At 41.2% G+C, this 20,163-nt stretch overlaps 2 protein-coding genes across 2 annotated transcripts in view; one reads left to right on the top strand and one right to left on the bottom strand.

Annotated features, from left to right (window-relative positions):
• LOC139777441 (uncharacterized) overlaps positions 1-19,805 on the bottom strand; it is a 74,516-nt gene extending 54,711 nt beyond the window's left edge. Inside the window, exons 1-2 of the transcript XR_011719358.1 lie at positions 19,154-19,805; positions 18,728-18,774 (exon numbers count right to left, since the gene is read on the bottom strand). The gene's annotated coding sequence lies outside the window, so the exon portion shown is untranslated. The remainder of the gene's footprint in view (positions 1-18,727; positions 18,775-19,153) is intronic.
• The window catches only part of LOC139777438 (uncharacterized), a 42,830-nt gene that overhangs the window by 4,045 nt on the left and 18,622 nt on the right, over positions 1-20,163 (top strand). The window lies entirely within an intron of this gene.

Raw genomic sequence — 20,163 nt, 5'->3', positions numbered from 1 at the left:
TTAACAAGAGACAATCTCCGAGTCCGATCAATGATAAAATGTAAATATTCTGTTGATTTTTTACCATTTTTTCCCTTTTAATCGCCGTAAATAACTGACGGGTTATAGCTCTTCCATTCAGTTTTAAGATTAATGAAGATTTTATCGGTGAATATTATACCTTGTTATCTTTCCAATAAATATATGAGGTCACATGTATTTCCAAGGTGAGGTTTTGAAACATATGTTGTTACCCCGATCAGTCCGTTCTTTAATACGTAGCGTGATGTATTCACGTGTAATAAGTTACGAAATCGCCGTTACACGATAAATCCACGTATTATACGCCATTACGTCCGATGAGAGTCACGAAAAGAAGCGGGGATGTGAACTCGATGTTTAAATACCGATTTACGCCGCCTGAACGCAGTGTCGCTTGAAAAATTGTTTTCAAAACGAGAGACGCCCGCGTATGCCATACAAGTGGCACTCCGCAACGGGGGGGCAGGCACATAAACATATCCTCTCCAACAGAGAGCGAAGAGAAATTTACGATTTCGCATAACGGACGAAAGACCGTTTTCCACGTGCGCCGCGACACGTAACCCTCGGCCGCGATTATTGCGACCCAAGGTCACGGTCAAGCGGAATAACGCTAGGCTCCCAGGCGATCGGCGTATACTGTTTGCAGAATTTATGTTCTACGCTTGCCTTGTTTGCGCACTGGGTTATTATAAATCATCGATCGCGATTGACGATCCTTTACGTATCCACTGCGCCTTTCCCCTCAATTGAAGACTCCTTTGATTACTAATTCTTTTCTAATTCTTGGGATATTTACAATATTTCGATTACAGTTTACTCGAAAAAGATCGTAAAACTTTTACTCGCTATAATTTTATACTTGCTGAATTATATTTCATGTATATAATTATCCTTTTTATACAAATAATTATTTTTATGAACACGATTTATATAGCATTTAAGAAATAAATAGCTTTGAAAAGCTTTTACGCCATTTTTTATTTTATATTTTACTTGCTGAAAAAAACTTTGGCATTTTTTCTCAATGTAGATTCCTATAGAATCCGTGACAACTTGCGAAAGGGATGGTGCGTATTTTCGCAGAACGGCAGTAGAAGCTCCTCACGGTTTTTTAATTCCAGAACATGCATGCTTGATGTATTCTCGGTGCCACGCGCATGCATCAGTAGCATCGATAAAGGGACTGGTGATTTATACGTGAATTTTTGTACCCGCTGGACACGCGCGCGTCACATCTTCGTGCGAGAATGCACCAGGATCATTAATACGGTTTTTGCTAATGTATGCGAGATGATTTCTTATAACTTTTGCTGAGATTCAGGTAGTTTCATAAATTAAATCATGATTATAAGTTACAATTAATTAGCTTATAGAACATTCCGAAGACCGACTTTCCGTATTTTATTGAAGAAATTTGTCAAGGCTTTCCGGGACGTAATTAGAATAATGTTTTAGTATTTACCATTAAATATCTTAATTGTATATGACAGAGTGATAAATATTTGTTACACGTTCCGTTCGCATATCAATATTAAGTGACTTTTATTACATATGTTCATATATATGCAATATAAGTGCATTTGAATGGAAAAAGCCTCGATCGAAGATACGAGGCAATCATCGCCGCAAGACGATCTCCGCTCCATATAGGACGTTATCCAGGACTCGAGAGAGAGAGAGAGAGACTTTTTGCACGAACGTTCCATTCCAGGCCGAGGCGCGTGCTCATTGTTACGAGGAGCTATCCACAAAACCGGTCCAATGATATTATAGAAAATTTATCGCTCTCGCCTCTCACGGGAGCCGCGTCAGAGCGTGGAAGCGCTGCAACGGTACATATAACCGGGCATATTTGTGGAAGATTCTCTTGAAATTGCCGAACAATTAACAGAAAGCGCATGCCACCGTTCCGCAAGCTGCGATCGCGATCGCTAACGATCGAGAGAAAATCGGTGTAAAAAAACCGCGCGTCAGCCGCTGAAACTCTCGTCGTGGAATCTAGGATAATATGAGACACACCGCGGTAAAGATTTCGTTCTCGGTAAAACGACCAGAGCATTTCCGTTAAATTGCGCAGCATTTTCACGCCCTGTATAGCATTTAAAAATGCACGGCGAAACATGCGGAATGTTAAAGCGCGAGAAATAGAACGCTCATGAAAAATTCATTTTGCTGCAGCGAGATGTATTTTAAAATCAAATATGTTATCTCTTTCCTACCATGATACCAAAAGCATTACCGTTCTTCAGAGTTATAAATGAAGGGTTAAAAACACCGTTAACATAGTTTAACATAAAATCTATTTTTTTTTCCAAGAAGAAATACCAGTCAATCCAGTATTTGCATCTCGAAAGAATGCAGAATTATTCGAAAAAGTAAAACGCACGATTTTTCTACGGTCTTTTCTTGAATTAAACACGCATCAGCGATAATATGGATTAGGCGGATATCTAAATCGTGTCTCAAATATCTCGAAGTACCACGTCGCAGACTGCACTACCCGCGTTGGAATCTCCATTCTGGAGGTATCGCGGCGCCGCCGCGCCGCGCCGTTGTGTCGAACGAGCGTTAGTCAGAAGCAACGAAAGACGCGTTAAACCGTCGCATCATCGTTTTACCGCATACCACTGATAAAAAAAATATTTTAGTAAGTAAAACTTATTTGCGCCAAGTCTTCTTTCTTAATACGAAAGGAGACTTTCGCGATCATTTATTAAAATAATTCGAGATGCAATAACATTTATTCTGAAAACTCTTCAGCTATCGAGTGCCATCAACATCTCACCTCTTTCACACTTAAATTACTTTATTTTGCATTGTGCAATTGCATCGATCGTCAATGAACTAGTGACCACGAATGATTCACGTAATTCTGCTTGGTAACCAGCGTTCGAAGTGACCAGCCTCAGTAACCTCAGAACGGCTGGTCTGTAAATCTCCCGGCATGCAAACTCTTTTGTCGCGAGTCAGTATGCAGCCCCGTCACGATCTTGGTTATTGAAGCATGAATAAAGAAATGGCTTGAGCAATGTGTTTGAGCAAAATTATTTTTAAATAATTTGAAAAATATGTACATTGTCTGAATAATTATTCATAAAAATAATATGTATGCATTAAATAACTTATTATTAACTTATTATTTTATTTTATACTTATGTGAGATAGGTCTTTTTGCGAATCATTTTTTATTTTACTTATGATGACACATTGATTATTAAAGGTAATCATCTCATCAAAGGTTTAGATGTAAAAATTACTAAATTACTTAATTACTTAATTACTAAATCAGGCTCCGAAATTACATAAGTGATAATAAATCACATGTATTCTACCCTATATTCAGACATGACAATACCGCGTTAGAATGCGATTATATTATTGCAGTGTCACAATGATAATGTCATAGGTGACTGCGAAGCCGCAAAGTACGCTTCGCGGATGGAACTAAATCACGATTAACAGAGAAGGTGCATTTGCGAAGAAATGCTTACGGAAACCCGTTTCACGGGAACGATTCGACTAATCGCGCGGTACCGTACGAGCGGAGGAAATACACGGATGTAACCGAAAGATAGCTCTGTTGTGCGTCTCGAAATACCGTTAGCGGATATAAAGACGCGCGGAATTCACGTTGCATTGTGACGAAGGTGCGTGTAAAGCACGATGGTGCCTCGATAACGGTACACCGTAACAGATAGAGAGCGTCGGTTCGAAGCGGCTTGCGTGCCCGTTGTCCCATCTCAACGAAAATAGTAAAGAAAAACTGTAGCAGTTGCACAGGGCTGTCGATGGCATTCGGATCGAATTAAAAATGAATCTTCTTCGACACATCGTAAATTCCATCGGCGCAAAAAAGCGTAATAAAAAGTGACCGCTCGATAAGTGGCAGAGGCGTGAGAACGAGGAAGAATATAATATTCGATTAATGACACAAAAGTGTTCGAGACTAAAAAACATATGGTTATATCAATTACATTGATATATATCCCGTTGCCCACGTTTGATGATGTTACAAAAAACCGAGATTGGTAATCGGTCAGAAACGGATTGTCCGATCTGCTTGTTATTTTATTTTCCTTTTTTCTGTCTTCTGACTGCTGTGCCGGTAGCCGCATCATTAACAATAATTTCACGTTTTATCGATAGACATTATTACGCGCGCGTTTCAGAGACGGAGAAGAGATGAGAATCGGATTCATGATGATTCCGATATCGTAGACTGCAAGTAGCGTAAGTACATCAGCCGGGTGTGAATTATCGTTGGCCGACGGGACAATAATAACGAATGACATGTCAGATTCTCAAGGATCTCGTGATATATTATCCCACGTCGCTCCGTGATAGCCATTCATCGAGACGCGTCGTTAATGTGACTTTAACGAGTCTTTTTACATTCTTGAATATTTGATCGAGGCGCGGAGCGTTAAATAATTAATTTCTTTTCTCGCTTTTTAACAATATTAGTTGTTTTTTTTTCATATCTGATTCTCACAGTTGTAATAACCAATCTCGCGATGCTATTCCTCAACTGTAAAATTCTCAATATTACAGTTCAGGAACATAATTTCTGTATAAATAGCGTATCGCTATTCTGGGGTGGCTAGCCCGTGGAGAACGAATCACATTCTGTGCGCTCTCATCCAATTTCCTGCGAGGTTAATAGAAAATTTCCGTTAACTTTTTTTTATGAAGCAAAGGGATTGCTTCTCCCTATAGGCAAACCGGCGTCACGTAGTTCCTGTCATACAATTAACTCGTCATTACAATTAATTGAAACAACAACGCGGTATCAGACGGCGATGACGTTGTTATCACCCCTTCGCGCGTTTCCTCTTCGCCAATTTCTCCCTCTCGTTCACAAGATTGTATGACTCGTTCTCGACAACTAATGCTATAGATTACTTTAGAATAATATAATATATTAAATTTGAATTCTCTCTCTCTCTTTTTCTCGAGTAGATCAACAGCTAATTTAATTCCTTTCTTTTTATATTATTCTTGAAACCTTTGAGGCAATATTTAAATTAACATTTACCTGCTTACCTGCTTACCACTAAGCATTAAAAATAAAGAACTTATCTGAAACTTCTCAAGAAGCCGTAAGAAGGGACCGCTTTTAATACCCCGGACAAAACCCGAAGCGCGATCTCGCATTCCGCTAACGTCGCCGCTCGTCCGAAGGAACCTCGTCCTGCATGTGCGAAACTTTCGCCGTCAGGATAACTCAAAAGACAATACGTTCTCGCTCGCACACACGTTTCGAGTCGATTCGGATGGCGCCAGATATTTTTAAACCAGGACGATAACAGCGGGCGCCGACCGACCGGATTCCGACCGAACCATTATCTCCAACCAGGAGGAACTACCTTGCGAAATCAAGATCGGAGGAAAATGTTCGCGTTGCGTTAACGCGCGATTTACCTACGCTCGCGGTAATAGGACTAAATCATGAAATCAGTAATTTCCGAAGTTAGATTAAAAAGAGATTTACAAATTCGAGAGAAACGTAATTTTCACGTAATATTTCTGGTATACGCTACATTCGTATAAAACAAAAAACAAAAATTACAACAAACATAATTTAAGTAATTAATTTTAAGACATATCGGTTTCATTAACGAGAAAAGGTTGGAAAATATTTCACGAATTATGCAATTTATTTGTATAACGAAGGATTCAGCGCGTGGTACCTGAGATAATGTTCGAACCTTTAACGTTATTTTTAGGTTATCGAAAGTGGGCCGACGTTGTGTAACGAGTGGGCATAACTTAGTTAACGAACCTTTCGATGCCCCATGCCAATCCCGAATTATTAGACAAATACGACCAGCGTCTCACCCACACGAAACTTTGTGATCGCTGCGGATCTATTGAACGAAAGCAAAGCTTCGTTAGAAAATCCTGCCTACGTTCGTGCCATAACAAGTCAACGATCCTATCAATCGCGGTGCATTGTTTGTGCGAATGTACGTATCAATCTCCGACTAGCACCCGCGTGACATCAAGCGATCTATTAATCGTTGCGAAACGTTGAAACGGATAGTCGACATCGAGCGATTAAAAATTCGATCGAGAGACGAGCGCCGTTATAATATATGTCTGATCAGTATTCGATTAAAATTATATACAGCTCTTATCTGAATCTAAAACCTTCTTCGCAGCATCTTCTTTCATAACGAGATTATTTTAATCGCGAGAGGCATGTTAAATTTTCGATGTTCTGTTTATAAATATGGGTGGCTGAAAAGTTATCTGGTAATACATAGTCCCTTTTATGAGGATACCGAATTATTCTCGGACTAACTTCGTAGCTCATTGCTAAGTGCATCGGTTAACGTAACTCACGAGGGATTGCATTAACCCAAACGACATTTCTTTACCGGGGGAGCGTCATTAATTCTGGATAATTGTAATGTATAGCGTTAGCCTAACAATTTAACTTACCAACGTACTAAGAGTCTCACATTAAGAGGCTTTAATCGCAGGGCGCTTATCGTCATTTGCGCATGCAACGTTTCTCAGGCAGATCGTCGATCATAAATTTTTCCGGGATAACATCCCGCAGAAAATACGACAGCGCGTAAAAATTCTCGTCTCCCTGCGAAACAGGTAAAGGGCCCGGCACGAATTCCCTCCCTCCATCCCCTTCTCCCCCGAAGCTGTAAAACATTTGTCGGCGAAGAAATCAGGTAGGAAGGGCGAGGATACTGGGCGCTATTAATAGAATTGTGCTTATCTCGTCGGATTCTATATATAGCCGGTAGGGTGCAGTTTCACGAGGGGGTGCGTGTCGACGGACAAATTATCTGTACCGGTTTTCTGGTACGGTGTGTGTGTGTGCCGTGTGTGTCAATCGTTCGGCAAACGTGCGAAATATACAGAGTGTATAAAAATATACAGAGTGATATTCGTAGCAACCGCGTCGAAAACACGTACTCCGAAAACTTAAAAGTTCAACTGAAGTAAGACTGAAGCTCACGCTTACGCAAAACGGTCGAGAGAACGGAAGTTCGGTGATTAATTCGATCGTTTCCGATCTTTCTTGAAGGACTAGAATAAGGGCTGTCGTTTATCAGTATATATTGCTCATTGGTCAAGATTGCATGTAATGGTAGCGTCGCGAACTCATTGGCAGTCGCCATGTTATTTATGCCTCCTCGAGGCAAGGTCGAGAAAAAATGGTCCCCAGCACCCACATCTCGTGCTCTCGTGTACGACCTTAGCTCGTAAATCCTCGCGTTCGTTGGGAAGCAGATCGAAGATTGCGTCGGCCGTATTCTCCGTTGAGTACCGGTGGACAGGTCGATGTTCCTTAATCGAATCTTTTTAATCCCGAAAGCTCCGCTGGCGCCGAACTGTACTTGTTTTACTCGCCAGCAAGTTTCCAATCCTGATCGCGCTGCGAATCGGCGCCATTTATTCCACATTTATTCCAGTGTGCATGTGCAGAAAGCAAATTTCGCTCTCTCTTCTAATTATCGCTTCTAATTTACTTCTACCGGTGAACTGGTTTCGTAGAATGAGTATTTTATTAAGAAAAAGTCTGACTAAGTAGGACAATTGCGATGTACATCGCTAATTAGATTATTAACTGAAATTTTATAGAACCTATATATTTATATCTAGGAAACATGCTTTCCGAGTCTACATCATTATCAAAGTTTTACGTTATTATTATAGCATTTCAATTGACAAAAAACGAAATAAATACGCTCGATGAAGCAAACAGCTAAACAAATAACAATGGCCAAATTTCGAGCAAAAATAGGTGTTAACATTTTAACGTAACAAACAAACGATCGACTCAGCTTTAAATTTGACTAACATCCGATAATATATATTCAATATGATCTATTTCTCTGCTGACATGGGTAGATTTGATTGTAAATTCGTAGCGCCGGATCGTACCCGATTCCTTTATTTGTAAATTCGACTTTAATTATGTATATGCGGTTCTGAAGAAGACCAAGTATGGTCGAAACGCAAACTAATTCGATTGTACTATTGTATTTTGAATATATAAATGTTAACACCTATTTTTGCTCGAAATTTGGCCATTGTTATTTGTTTAGCCATTTCAATTGAAATGATGACGCGATATTTACACGCGCGAATCTCTTCAGTCGACAGCAGGATCAACTTAACGTTCGCCGACCACGGTCCTTCGGAATGTAATCGTCGTGTCGAATTCTCCATTCCCGTTTCTCTCCTTTTTCCTCATTCCGCCTCCTTCCGCGGGAATCGAGTCGCGCGCGGGGACCAACCTCACGGGGAATTTCGAGAGAAGCTTTATAGTACCCTTTATAAGTACTTTTATCTCGCTGTGGCTATTCCTTGCGTCATATATTTGGGCCGTTGACGCCGCTCGTCGCGATGGGTTGGAGGACCTCGGCAAGGACGATCTGGCAAACACAGCTACACCCGTAATCCATGCCCGGTGCCCATCTTCTTCTTTTGCATTTTTTTCCCCTTCCACGCAAGCAGGATTTTCCCTTTCGCGATCCCAGTCGGTCGTTGACACATCTTCCCGTGAAACCACTCAGTTTGCACTAAACTCATATGCCAAACTCGAGACAACGGTTGCTTAAGCTAACATTCGCAAAATCCACTGTGTTTCGCAATTTGCTATAATTTTACAAATAGATAGACTATCGTCTCATCTATCATATGTATTTTTTATACAAAGTTATTATTTTTCGCGATGTTCTGTATTCATTATTGTCTTCTGTACATTGTAACGTCGAGTCTTGTTCGATAAACTTATCCAACCTCGCAGATTAAGTTAGCAAAATATTTTTCATCTTTTTGCCATGACAACACTGACATTTTCAAATATAATCGACAGTCTTTTATGTGCCTCCGTGTTTCTTATGTTCTTTATAATAATATTTATAAAACGGTTCATGGAATCTGCCGAACGGTGGCGAGAGATGCAGGATAATGAAGTGCCTTTTTCCGATTTTTCTTCCCTTTTTTTTTTAAGAGAGTGGAATAAAGAATTGGTTTCATCCTCAAGGTGAACCTGGCAGGGCTTGCACTTAAACCGGACAGATAACCTTTGGCAGAGCGCGCGTGTAGAGATCTTACCGGCAATTAAGCGGTCTTTATGAGCATACAATGTGACATATTCCCCGTGTAATTTTGCCGAGCGAATGCAGCAACGACTGCACCGGATAGAGCACGCACATGTGTCACGTCGTATTTTCTTCGTTTTGGCTGCGCGTCTCTTTGTGCGCAAATCCGTTTCCAAGGAATTCCGCGGCTGCAGCCTCTGTTGGACCGAAAGATTACGATTCGCGCCTCGCGGGCCTCGAAATTCTCGCGTAAGTGCGCGACGATGTTAATCCACTTTGAAATAGTAATCGCGATACGCGACATAATTTCGTATTAATTTAATCCGAAGGGCGCCGCGCGAGCATTTTCAATTGCTCGCTATCGTAACGCGACAACAACAACCGAGAATTCCCTTCGATAAGGTACACCCGTAAATACTTAACTAACTATACTCTCTCGCTTTCGGCGGAACAATTTCGGTTTTAAGCTTATGTTCTTTATCTGCTTTTTAGCCTGTCTGAGCCTTTAGAATCTCTGAAATATCGAACGGATTGAACATACGCGCAAGAGAATTATCGAAAGAATGGAGCTGAATTCAAACAGATTAAAATTGATAAAAGTCGAAAGATACACGACATGTTGTACAGTTAAGAGTAAGATCACCGCAATTTTATCGAAGAAGGTAAGTAGAAACGCATCCGATGAACTATTTAGGGTGCTTTTTAGAGAAGTGCAAGAATCCGAAAGGAATTATGTAGGGCCACCCGGTACGAACGGCATTGAACGACCTTCACAAATCGGGGTCTCTGTCCCGTGAATGGCCTCACGCGGGAAGACGATTTTTACGCTCGGCTACATCGACACGGCGCACACATTGAGACACACAGGCATCGTAACACCGGTCGAATTATGTGTTATCCCGGCCACACACTGATGATCAGCGTTCGGAGCACAATATCGCCCGATCACGGTTATAAATATCTTCATCGGCGACAATGTGACAATTATTCGCGGCTATCCGTAGTTAATATCGTTCGTCGTGCCTCGGCATCATAGCGAAGGCCGATGCGACTTGTTCTTGTTCTTTCCAAGTTGTGGCTGTAAATAAGGATCGCAGGGGAAACACGCGCCAAGCAGATTTATGACGTGGCGTTTGGATGCGATAGAGCCAGCTACTAGTTTAGGATCGAAACGGCAAACGGCTAGATGATGTCATCAAGAATCCCGTATATCATCTTTCTTCTATTTAATCCCGTTCGATAGAGAGATGACATTGCACACGCCTAACGCACCGTTATAGATATCACATTTATCCGTGTCTATTTTTCCTTTTATATCCAGTAGTATCTACAGGAAAAAAAACTAGATAATATATCGTGAAATATAATACCTATTCCCCTTTTCTTTAGTTAGGAGAAAGAAAAATATTTTTAACATCATTAAACATCAACTTAATTGTTATATTTATTAGGAACAGTTTCTAGTTTAGATTAATAAAATTAGAAATGTTGTAATAAGAAATATTTACTTAGCAGCATGCAAATACTAGATTGGCATATGATGTTAATAAAAATAGAAGGAGATTTATTTGTGAAGCTACATGAGGGCCACCAAAAGATTTCAACCATCCAGTTTTCTTATTCAGTTGAATTCACCGCGGGAAGAGTCGCCCAGACATCGCCGGCAATGATTAGGTTCTTCGTTCGTTCGTTTAAACTCACTTGACTGGTGACCCTTGATCCGGATGTCGTCGCGTTCGGACACGCGATGGGGTCCCCACGAGATACATTATTACCATATGGGCGCATCCGGGGCAGAGTAACAACGAGCGACGCAATTTATGGGCCTAACTCTTCCGGCGAGAGACGAGAGCGCGACGCGGGCGCTTCTCGATGAGAGCACGCGAACGCGAACAATACGAGGAAGAGCGTGCTTTGTTGCTCGCTCTCTAATTGGGCGAGTGATCGTATTTTAAAAGCTCCTAAACGGCCTTGGGACACGGCACGAATAAATTGCACGACCACCATTCGATATCTCATCGAAGCGCATTTGTACTCGTTGCCAACGTGTTATGTACATAATTTGTAGTAATGCGCCCTTAAGACTGCGATAACCTTTTTTAAAGCTCTACGATATCGAGGAACGTAAAAAGGTTTATCTTATAAATGATTACAACAACGTTCAAACGTTCCATAATTCTGCATTATTATATTTTTATCTTTTCAAATAATATCATTTTTACATATGCGATTTGCATTTTTAGGAAGTAAATATAACGTCAATTTTAAATTAAAATTATTAAGTAATTTGTTTTATTTACAAAAAAAAATTTCGGTGATTTATTCGAGAATCAGATTAAAAGAACGCTTATATATACTGACTATTAAAAATTTCCGGACACGTACTATCGGTGCGAAAGACCGGGAACATTTTTTCGTGTATATAGCGTTGCTAATTGAACTAATACGTTAGTTATGCCGGTTTGGAAATCGGATACTTGCACAATATACATTTTAAGCACGTACGTTCGGTCATTCTTTGAGCCCTACGTGCGTTTACGAGATAAAAAAATGATTTAAGGTGTCGTAAGGTGTCATTTACGTCATTAAATTAATTCACGACATCCGCGGTCCATATTTAAGAGCATTTCTCTCGACTTTACGACGCGCCTCGAACACTTCGCGCCGTCGAAAAAGAGCCGTCGGGACGAAAACCCCGACGGACGACCCGTGTTTTCATATAAAAGTGAACTTTTACTTTTCATGAAGCGGGTTCGGTTGTAACCGGCCGATATAAATATCTTTCGCTTCCTTAATAAATTTTAATTCCCTCGTTTAATTGTTCATAAACCGCCCGCGAATTCGCCAGAGTAATATGAGCGGATCCATACAAAGAAGGATATTATTAACAGCCTATCGTACGTTATTCCCGAATGTATAAACGGCGATATAATTAAAAAATTTGTCGTAAAAAAATGGGGAAAGAATTACTCTCCGCGCGGTTGACAAATGTAGAATGTTGCGCAATGTGTTATCGAAGTTGCGACATGAAGGGCTGGTTGCTGCTAAAGTCGCATTAACCTTCTGACAATTGCTGCTTTTTGCATCTTACGATCGTGTCGTGCACACGGTGACATATCATCAAAATATATGACTTAATCTCTTACGTAATGAGAAAAATAAGTAAGTTGCGGGAGACCGAGGATGTGCCGGTTCGTCCAATAAAAAAATCTGGCTGCTGTCGCGATGATTTATTTCCAAAAAGCGTTTTAAAAACAATTCAATGTAAGATTCGACAACTTCACACAACATCATATAAATTTTTTCTTTTATGACTTTCTTTTATAACTTTCCTAAGACGATATCGCGAAATCTCGGAAATTAAATGCGCCACAGCGTTTTAATGCACTCATTCGGTATTTGGAGTAAGTAGCGCACACTCGCACGCGATCTCTCGCGTGCTCCAGACAGAGAGCCGCGTAACCGCCGTCGGATATATATTTTCAACACTTCGGAGTGCGGCGAATTACTTTTTTCGTGTTTGCCTCTACGCGCAAAGACGCAGCGCGCATCGACAGAGGATAAAAATCGCAGTCGCCATTAAAGTCACCTCGTATTTCCTGTGATTTACGACCGCACGCAACGCTCGGAGCACGGATGCCGTTATATACATATATATATGTATAATACATACATGTATTCCTTCGTCGTTCTCTTCATGCGCGCACGTGTCCATCGGCGCTCGGTAAGTGCGTCCGCGTCGATGTATACGTATTGGGCTTTGAAAATAACTTACGTACTGCAACGTAAGCAGAGATTACATTTTAAGCGAGAGTCACGTACAAATTCTTAACTCGTGTAAAAACATGTAATTTAGAACACAAAGAAAAACGGCCATTATCTCTTTTCTCGCGACCGGTTATCTCGAAATTGTATTTTCCCGGCCTGGTGTTATTGAAAAGATTAATGGAAAGTGTGCACGGAGACGACCCTCGCACACTTTGATTTCTCGTAATTCCTCGAAGATCGTTTTTCAAATACCCAAAAATTGGGTCTCGCGCGAGTACGGCACGGTACGAACTGATCTTTATTCATGCACGCGCTCGTCCGTGTCACGGCCATCCAAAGGCAGGGAGCAACAACATATATTATGCGCCAGATAGCGGAATGTTCATCAATCACACCGGAGATCTGGACCGGTCATCAAAAAATTCGGCACGACGAAAGAGCCTCTTATCGAGCGGCGTGATCAGTCGCTGCTCCATCCATCCGGGCGCATTTAGTCATAATATCTTAGACCGTATTAATAAATTTACATCCCACACAATTTGTCACGGGAATAGAGAAAAAGACTTCGACAACCTGTTACTCGTAACGTATAAGTGACATAATGGCTGCCGGTGATGTGACACGAGAGAAAAAGTACAAAACTTTACGACGATCGTATCTCATTAATTAATTCCGGAATAAATTTGCGACAAACGATGCGCGTATAACATATACGGAAGATAGTAGCTAATTTAGCATAAGTCGAGGTATAAGTGCATCACTGAGATTAATCATCCATGTTATCTAATTCGATTTGCTTTAATTTTGTTAATCTTGTCACGCAATGCACAACTAAGTGAATATTTTATAGTCTCTTTTATATCGAAAGAACCTTCGCTAAGAGCCGATTTCTATCTTTGTTGTGGTATTCTTCAATTGATATTTTTATGAAACTCATCAACGTCGGCTCCCACGTACGAGGACAAAATTCCGCGAAGCGATGCGTCTTCGGGTTTCGCATCTTCGCGCGAGGGAATGGGAATCGCGGCTTACTCGAGGGTACCGATAAGGTTCGCGACCCGCTGCAAGCAGCCTCGTGTATTGAATCACCGCAGGTACCTACTTCGCCTCTAGCCCACTTAACGTTACTACCTGTAATCGCTACAACTGTCTGATACTAAACGGCAACGAGCGGGACTGGATGACGCGAAAATAAACATTCTCCTCGGGATTGGCACTTGTTGATTGATATGAACTATAGAACGAAGAAATATTTCTCTTTTTAAATATTATTACATCCTTACAGATAAAAAAGGAGAATTAAATAAATTAAAGAAAATTTTGTGAAAAATTTATGTGCGCAAAGTATCTTTAATTAAATCTTATTCGATATTTCAATTTCAATACTTTGTATGCTTTTATTTTCGGTTAAGTACGCATTTATTTTAACTGTCTGCACGTAAACTTGTTCGGGAATCTGTTATGTAAATTTCAAAGTATCGTGGTATTGGAAAATAAAGTTTATTAATTTAATTAGAGTGTCGGTACGAGGAATGATTAATAACGAGGCTATAAATAAGAGAGTCCATATGAGAAATAAATTACGAATTTAAAATCTTAACCATTGCAATGTTATATTACGATTGTTCTAATGGTTTCTAATGGTTTTTATTTTGCAACAAAAAGAGAAACCCCTTGTAGAAGTAATTGTGTATGATAACAGACGATTGTCATGCCACAGATATCAGTCGCGAACCACAATGCGATTCCACGGCCGTGCCATAATTTTTTCGTTGAACGCCGAGTGCGCGCGATGGCATTTGCAATTTAATTTCCAAGCGGCACATTCGTAATTCATATCCCGCCCGCGTTTATCCATCCCGATTGAGTTACTACGACGGACAATTAACGAGAGACATCCGTTATCGTGATTATTTCACGAAGCGATGAGCTACGCCGCAAATATATGTAGACAATCTTGCAGAGAAACGAGAAAGAGAGAGAGAGAGAGAGAGACTGCGACCAATCACGGTTTCTTTCTCCGCTCGACGACATGGGCGGTCGACCTGCGTTAATTAAAATGTCAACCGAGGAAAAGGAATCACGTCCAAGGCGACGTACGTCGCTGCGACAGTTTTAAAATGGCGAAACAACGAGCGCTAAATTATACCTTTGTCTCGCTTCGGAAATACAGCCATTAGGCTAACAGCTAGTTTTGTCGCGCACTGTTTTGCGGTGTGGGACGTATCCGTCTTACAAATTTAATCATACGCTCGTTATGTAAGGATGCTAATTACCAGAGTATCAATAAAGTGGACTTTACTTTCCAGTTCTACAGCTTGTTTCGCGAATCGGACAAGTGCGAATGATGTATTACACGAAAAGCGCGTTGGCTCATTCGACAGATCCAAGCACGTGTCATCGGGCGACAGAATCGCGTGTATGTCGCGTGTATGTCGCAGTGCAAACAGCTCGATTTGTGTCGATGTACCGAAACCCAGCACCAACGGATGTTCGCTTAATTGTAGCATCTTGCCTCCGCGCGGCTATTAGCCGGCGAGACGAGCATCGGTCGGCCGCAATAACGGCGGTGCACGGCGAGATGTATTGTGCAAGTGTGCGTACTATGTAGGAGTACCTTGGGCACCGGGCGAGATATGCCTTTCACATAACTGTGAGTAAATGCCAGGCCGCAACCGCGTGCGCTGGCGGCTCTCCGTGCTCCACCTCCCAGATGAGACCTATCCTCTATCTATCCCGTCGAGCAATAAGCAATAAACTTGTTCTCGACGCTCTGTTATATCGAAAAGCTACGATTTTGACCCATTATCCGCTCGCATGACCGCGGACGACTTTAATCCGTCGGTCCTCTCTACTGGCGCCGCGGTCTTCGTAAAACAGTTTCTAACGGTCATGTAAATTATTATGAAATTGTATAATCGTTACTGACGATTCCATTGTAATAAATGAGTTATTAACGTGACAGGATTGCCTTGAGATCTTGACGAAGATGCCGCAGAGAGAGCTTAACTGTATCTCTTGGATCTCATTATAATGGACTCAGATTGAACGAGACTTTTAATTCTCAATCAATGTCCATTACGTGTAATTCAACGTTTAACGAGATTTTACAAACTTAATATGAAACCCAGACGTACCGTTCGCTGTAATCAGATTTCATGAAGGTATGGAATCTTGCTCTCTCACAGATAGCCTTTAAGTATTCTTATACATAAAAAAAATAACACAACACCAAAACTTGAATAAGAAATTTCTCGGAGAAAGAAATTTCCAAAAATCTTTATTGTTTCGCGTTTATGGGTGAAAGTTTGCTTTAGCTCGTTCAATTTAATTTAGCAGATAAATGCTAATGGAAAAGTGTTAACGCCGCGCATCGAAAGTATCGGCGATGTACCGCAACGATGTCGACAAGGCTGCATCGCGGAATCGCATAGCTTCGCGCGATGCAGCTGCTGCGACGCTCGTGAAACCTCGAGGAGATCCCTGATCTTCCACGTGACGGTATTCCGCGATATCGCCATAACAATCGCGATAAACCATGCGAAATTCAGGATCGATTCCACGCAATATATGAACGTATACCGCGCGTCGAATTAAAATTACGACCCACCCCGTCATCAGCGCGCAATTACATCGAGAAGATGACATAATCGTTATTATATTAAAATTACATTATATTAAAAGCGTTGTATAACCGTAATCTTAATTAAAATAATTACGGTTCTATACGACTCGAATTGTCGCGGCCGAACGCCGGCAAGCCCAAGACACAATTCAAAACGCAAGCAGCGGATGTGACATTGGCACCAAATTTTCACTTGCGTAGGACTGCCTAGATCAGCGTTGGGTGACCTCAGACAAAAGTACGTGTTCCACATTCGAAATGTCACGATCGTTGCATTACGACGATGATCAGGGCAGCGATGGTGGTGAGAGCCACGGAGTAACGAGTTTGATTGAAACATACATTGTAAATCACATTATGTGTCGTGCTAGCGCGATAAGATAGATAAGATTATGTGATCAATAAGACTAGGATTATACCTGCAATATTATCCTTCTTGATTTCTATTTGCTGTACCAGATGTCTCAGAACTTCGCATTTCATTTTAATTAACGAATTTGAAATTCTTTTGTCATTTAAAAAAACGTAATTATTACATTAAATGTTAAACATCTTATTATTTAAAGTAGACATAAAATTTCATAAAGAGCGCGTACATACTTTTCTTTTTTTCTTTACTCGAAGAATAAAAATTAATTCACGATTATATTCAGGATATTTTATTATATAGGCGACTTCCTACATACGTTTACCATGTTGACGTCATACAATCTACATAATACGTGTAGCTAACTTATAATTTTCTTTACGACACTTGCGCAATACAAATGTCGCCTATTTCTAGAGACAAAGTTTTTAGATATAAAAATCTCGGATATCCTGTTATAGTTTTCGTTGCAAGTGCCTTTAATGTCACGTGAAGGCCGGCTGGACAATATAACGCACAATGAACACACACCGGATTCTGTTAATCGTGGCGCATAAAAGCGAGGGAAAGGCAAGACCAACGATAATAATTGATCGTTAATGTGCCGGCGAGCGGGCCGTTTTAATTAATTCTTTCGGAGTACGTGGCTCGCGCGATTACCCCGGATTGGCCCGGAGAACGATTATTAAAACGTCCTGTGGCGCACACAACCGCATAAGGATACCCGGCGAAATTATCCTTCTCTCGTCGTGCGCGCCTGTCCTTTCAACGTCATGATCGTCTGACACGTGTCTACCGCAAACGAGCCTCACTTTGCTCGAGCCGAAAGTGCCGAGAGTACGCGGGAGAGAGGAAAAAAGGTATTAAAGATCCTCGAGCGACCGCAGGGTGCCGTTGACGAGAGCGCGATGTGCTTCTCTCTCGCGAATGTCGGGGAGAACCTTCGGCGGCCTTGCGCGAACACACATTGCACTAGGCACACCGTGACAATGCTTAGTCAGCCTACCACTTTTATTGTCATAAATTGCAAAAACATCTTCTAGTCTAGAAAATATTTTTACAATTTATGACAATAAACGATTACGAGGATGAAGATACAAATAAAGCAGCGCTTGAAGCTCTAGCAAAGATGACGACAGCCAGCGAAGAGTTTTGCGAGGTATTAGAATTACCTGAAATACGGTAAGTATGAGTATCACAATTGAATTGTGACATTTTAAATTTACCAAAACTCCCAAGCTCCCCAAGCTTGACGACCAATTTCAAATTTAATACGTCCAAGAATCACTACATGTTGAGACTTTTTTTTATAAAACTTTTAAACATTTTGGTATCCAGCCGTGAAGTCTTAATATCTCCTCCGAAAGATAGCCCAGTTTCTCCGCACGAGCCCCACTCGTGCGGGGGGTGCAGTTTGGAATATAAAAATTCCTGTGATATGGTGGAACTCGAACCCGGTTCCTCGGAGTTACGAGTCTGGGGCTTTACCACAAGACCACACTGCCACCCTATTCTATCTATTTCCGAGCCTATCCATTTCGAGGCAATGGATTATAACATATTAATTCATTTGTAATATATTTTTATATTCTTAATCTTTAATGTTTTAATTTTTTTCTGTAATACTTAACTGTAGAAATAAATAATATGTTCGGATATTTCATGAGATTAAGTAATACAGAACAATTTACTTACTACGTTAATTATTATTTTAAATGAAAATTTTGATATGTTTAATAATTGTTAGAAAAAGACACTGTTCGTAACTCTTATAATATCTCATTTCTCTCATATATAACTTTTATTTACGTTCGTGATATAATTTTTACAAATCCATTGCCTCGACATGGAAAGAAAAAAATCACTCACCGGCCGATGCGCAACAGCGGAGTTATAAGTTGTAGCCCTGCGTTGATCTGTAACATAGAAATATTTTTACATTGAAACAGTGTGTAAAATAATCGAGACTTAAAATAAATAATGATCGCGCCCGTTGAATTTTCAAAACGTTATTTTAACTGATATCTGATTTTAAAATGCTAATGCAAGAAGCGCGCCGCAAGCGGCTGCATATTTCCACATTAATTCGTTCGCATAATTAATCCGCGAAAAACCGTGCAAGTAATATTACGACCGTACGAATAAGAGGGACGTGAGATGTACGCGACGGAGCTCGATCTCTTTTCGCGTATGCCAGAGCTCGAACTCCGGCGAAGTTGCGCCGGAGCTAGTTAAACCTCGAAAGTGGCGGAATCCGCCACAGGACAGCAAAATAATAAACAAATAATTACTCACCTCACGGTCGCTCCGCCGTCGCCCGATGCCTCCCAGGCCCCCTCCTCCTTTCCTCGGGCCTCCACCGATGTCGCATCTCTGTCGACGCACTCACTCACCCGTTCACTCGACTCACGCGTGAAAATATCGTCACTTATGATCGCGCGACACTTTTGACACTTTGCACGGCACTCCCGGTATTAATCTCGCGACGCGACGCGTACTTAATTACACGGCGACGAAAGAATTACGTCGGAGAAGCTACGAACGAAGCAACGCGATCCGCTCGACGCCCGTCGGCCCGTGACGTTCCGCAGGTAGACGCTAACATGGCGGAGAGAATTTCGTTAATCGCGCGGCCAACTTCACTCGTCAGGAGCAACCGTCGCGTCGCGAGGACGCCACGCTTGCTGCATGTAATGAGGCGATTTTGGTTAACCGCAATTAAATCATCGATTTATGAACACTGTCTCCTACAATCGCCACATATTAAAGCACTATTTATTAAATATGAAGTTAAAACGTGCAATGTTAATAGACTGGTGATCGTTAATTAAACACGTCGCGGCGTCACTCAATTTAAGCCCGGTCTACATAATTCGCAGTTCGCGAAACGCAAGACACACGCACGGTCTACATGCAGAGGTTATATTGACATGTAGACTGTGCGCGTATCTTGCGTTTCGCGAACTGCGAATTATGTAGACCGGGCTTCAGGATCCGCTCGTATCCTTTATTCGTGTTCCGAAAACGACTACAATTTCATTCCGAAGACCGCACGAACATGACGCGGGTCAAGTTGACGATTGACAAAAAACGAGACCCATCCGAAAGAATGTAATCGAAAGTCACTATTATCGAATGCGATAAATCGCGGTATCCGTATAAATTCCGCGAAACACATATGTATAACATACACATTTGAGATATCACAATTTTTCGCGCAATTTATACGAATGCTGCGGTATATCGCATTCGATAATAATGACTTTCGATTACATTCTTTCGGATGATCGGTCTCGCTTTACTCA

The sequence above is a fragment of the Temnothorax nylanderi genome, unplaced genomic scaffold (genome assembly GCF_030848795.1).
Source record: "Temnothorax nylanderi isolate EJ_2023f unplaced genomic scaffold, tnyl_v1.0 TNYL_tig0148_pilon, whole genome shotgun sequence".
Lineage (NCBI taxonomy): Eukaryota > Metazoa > Arthropoda > Insecta > Hymenoptera > Formicidae > Temnothorax > Temnothorax nylanderi.
Note: the sequence above shows the minus strand (reverse complement) of the source record. Positions and strands in the feature narration are given on the sequence as shown.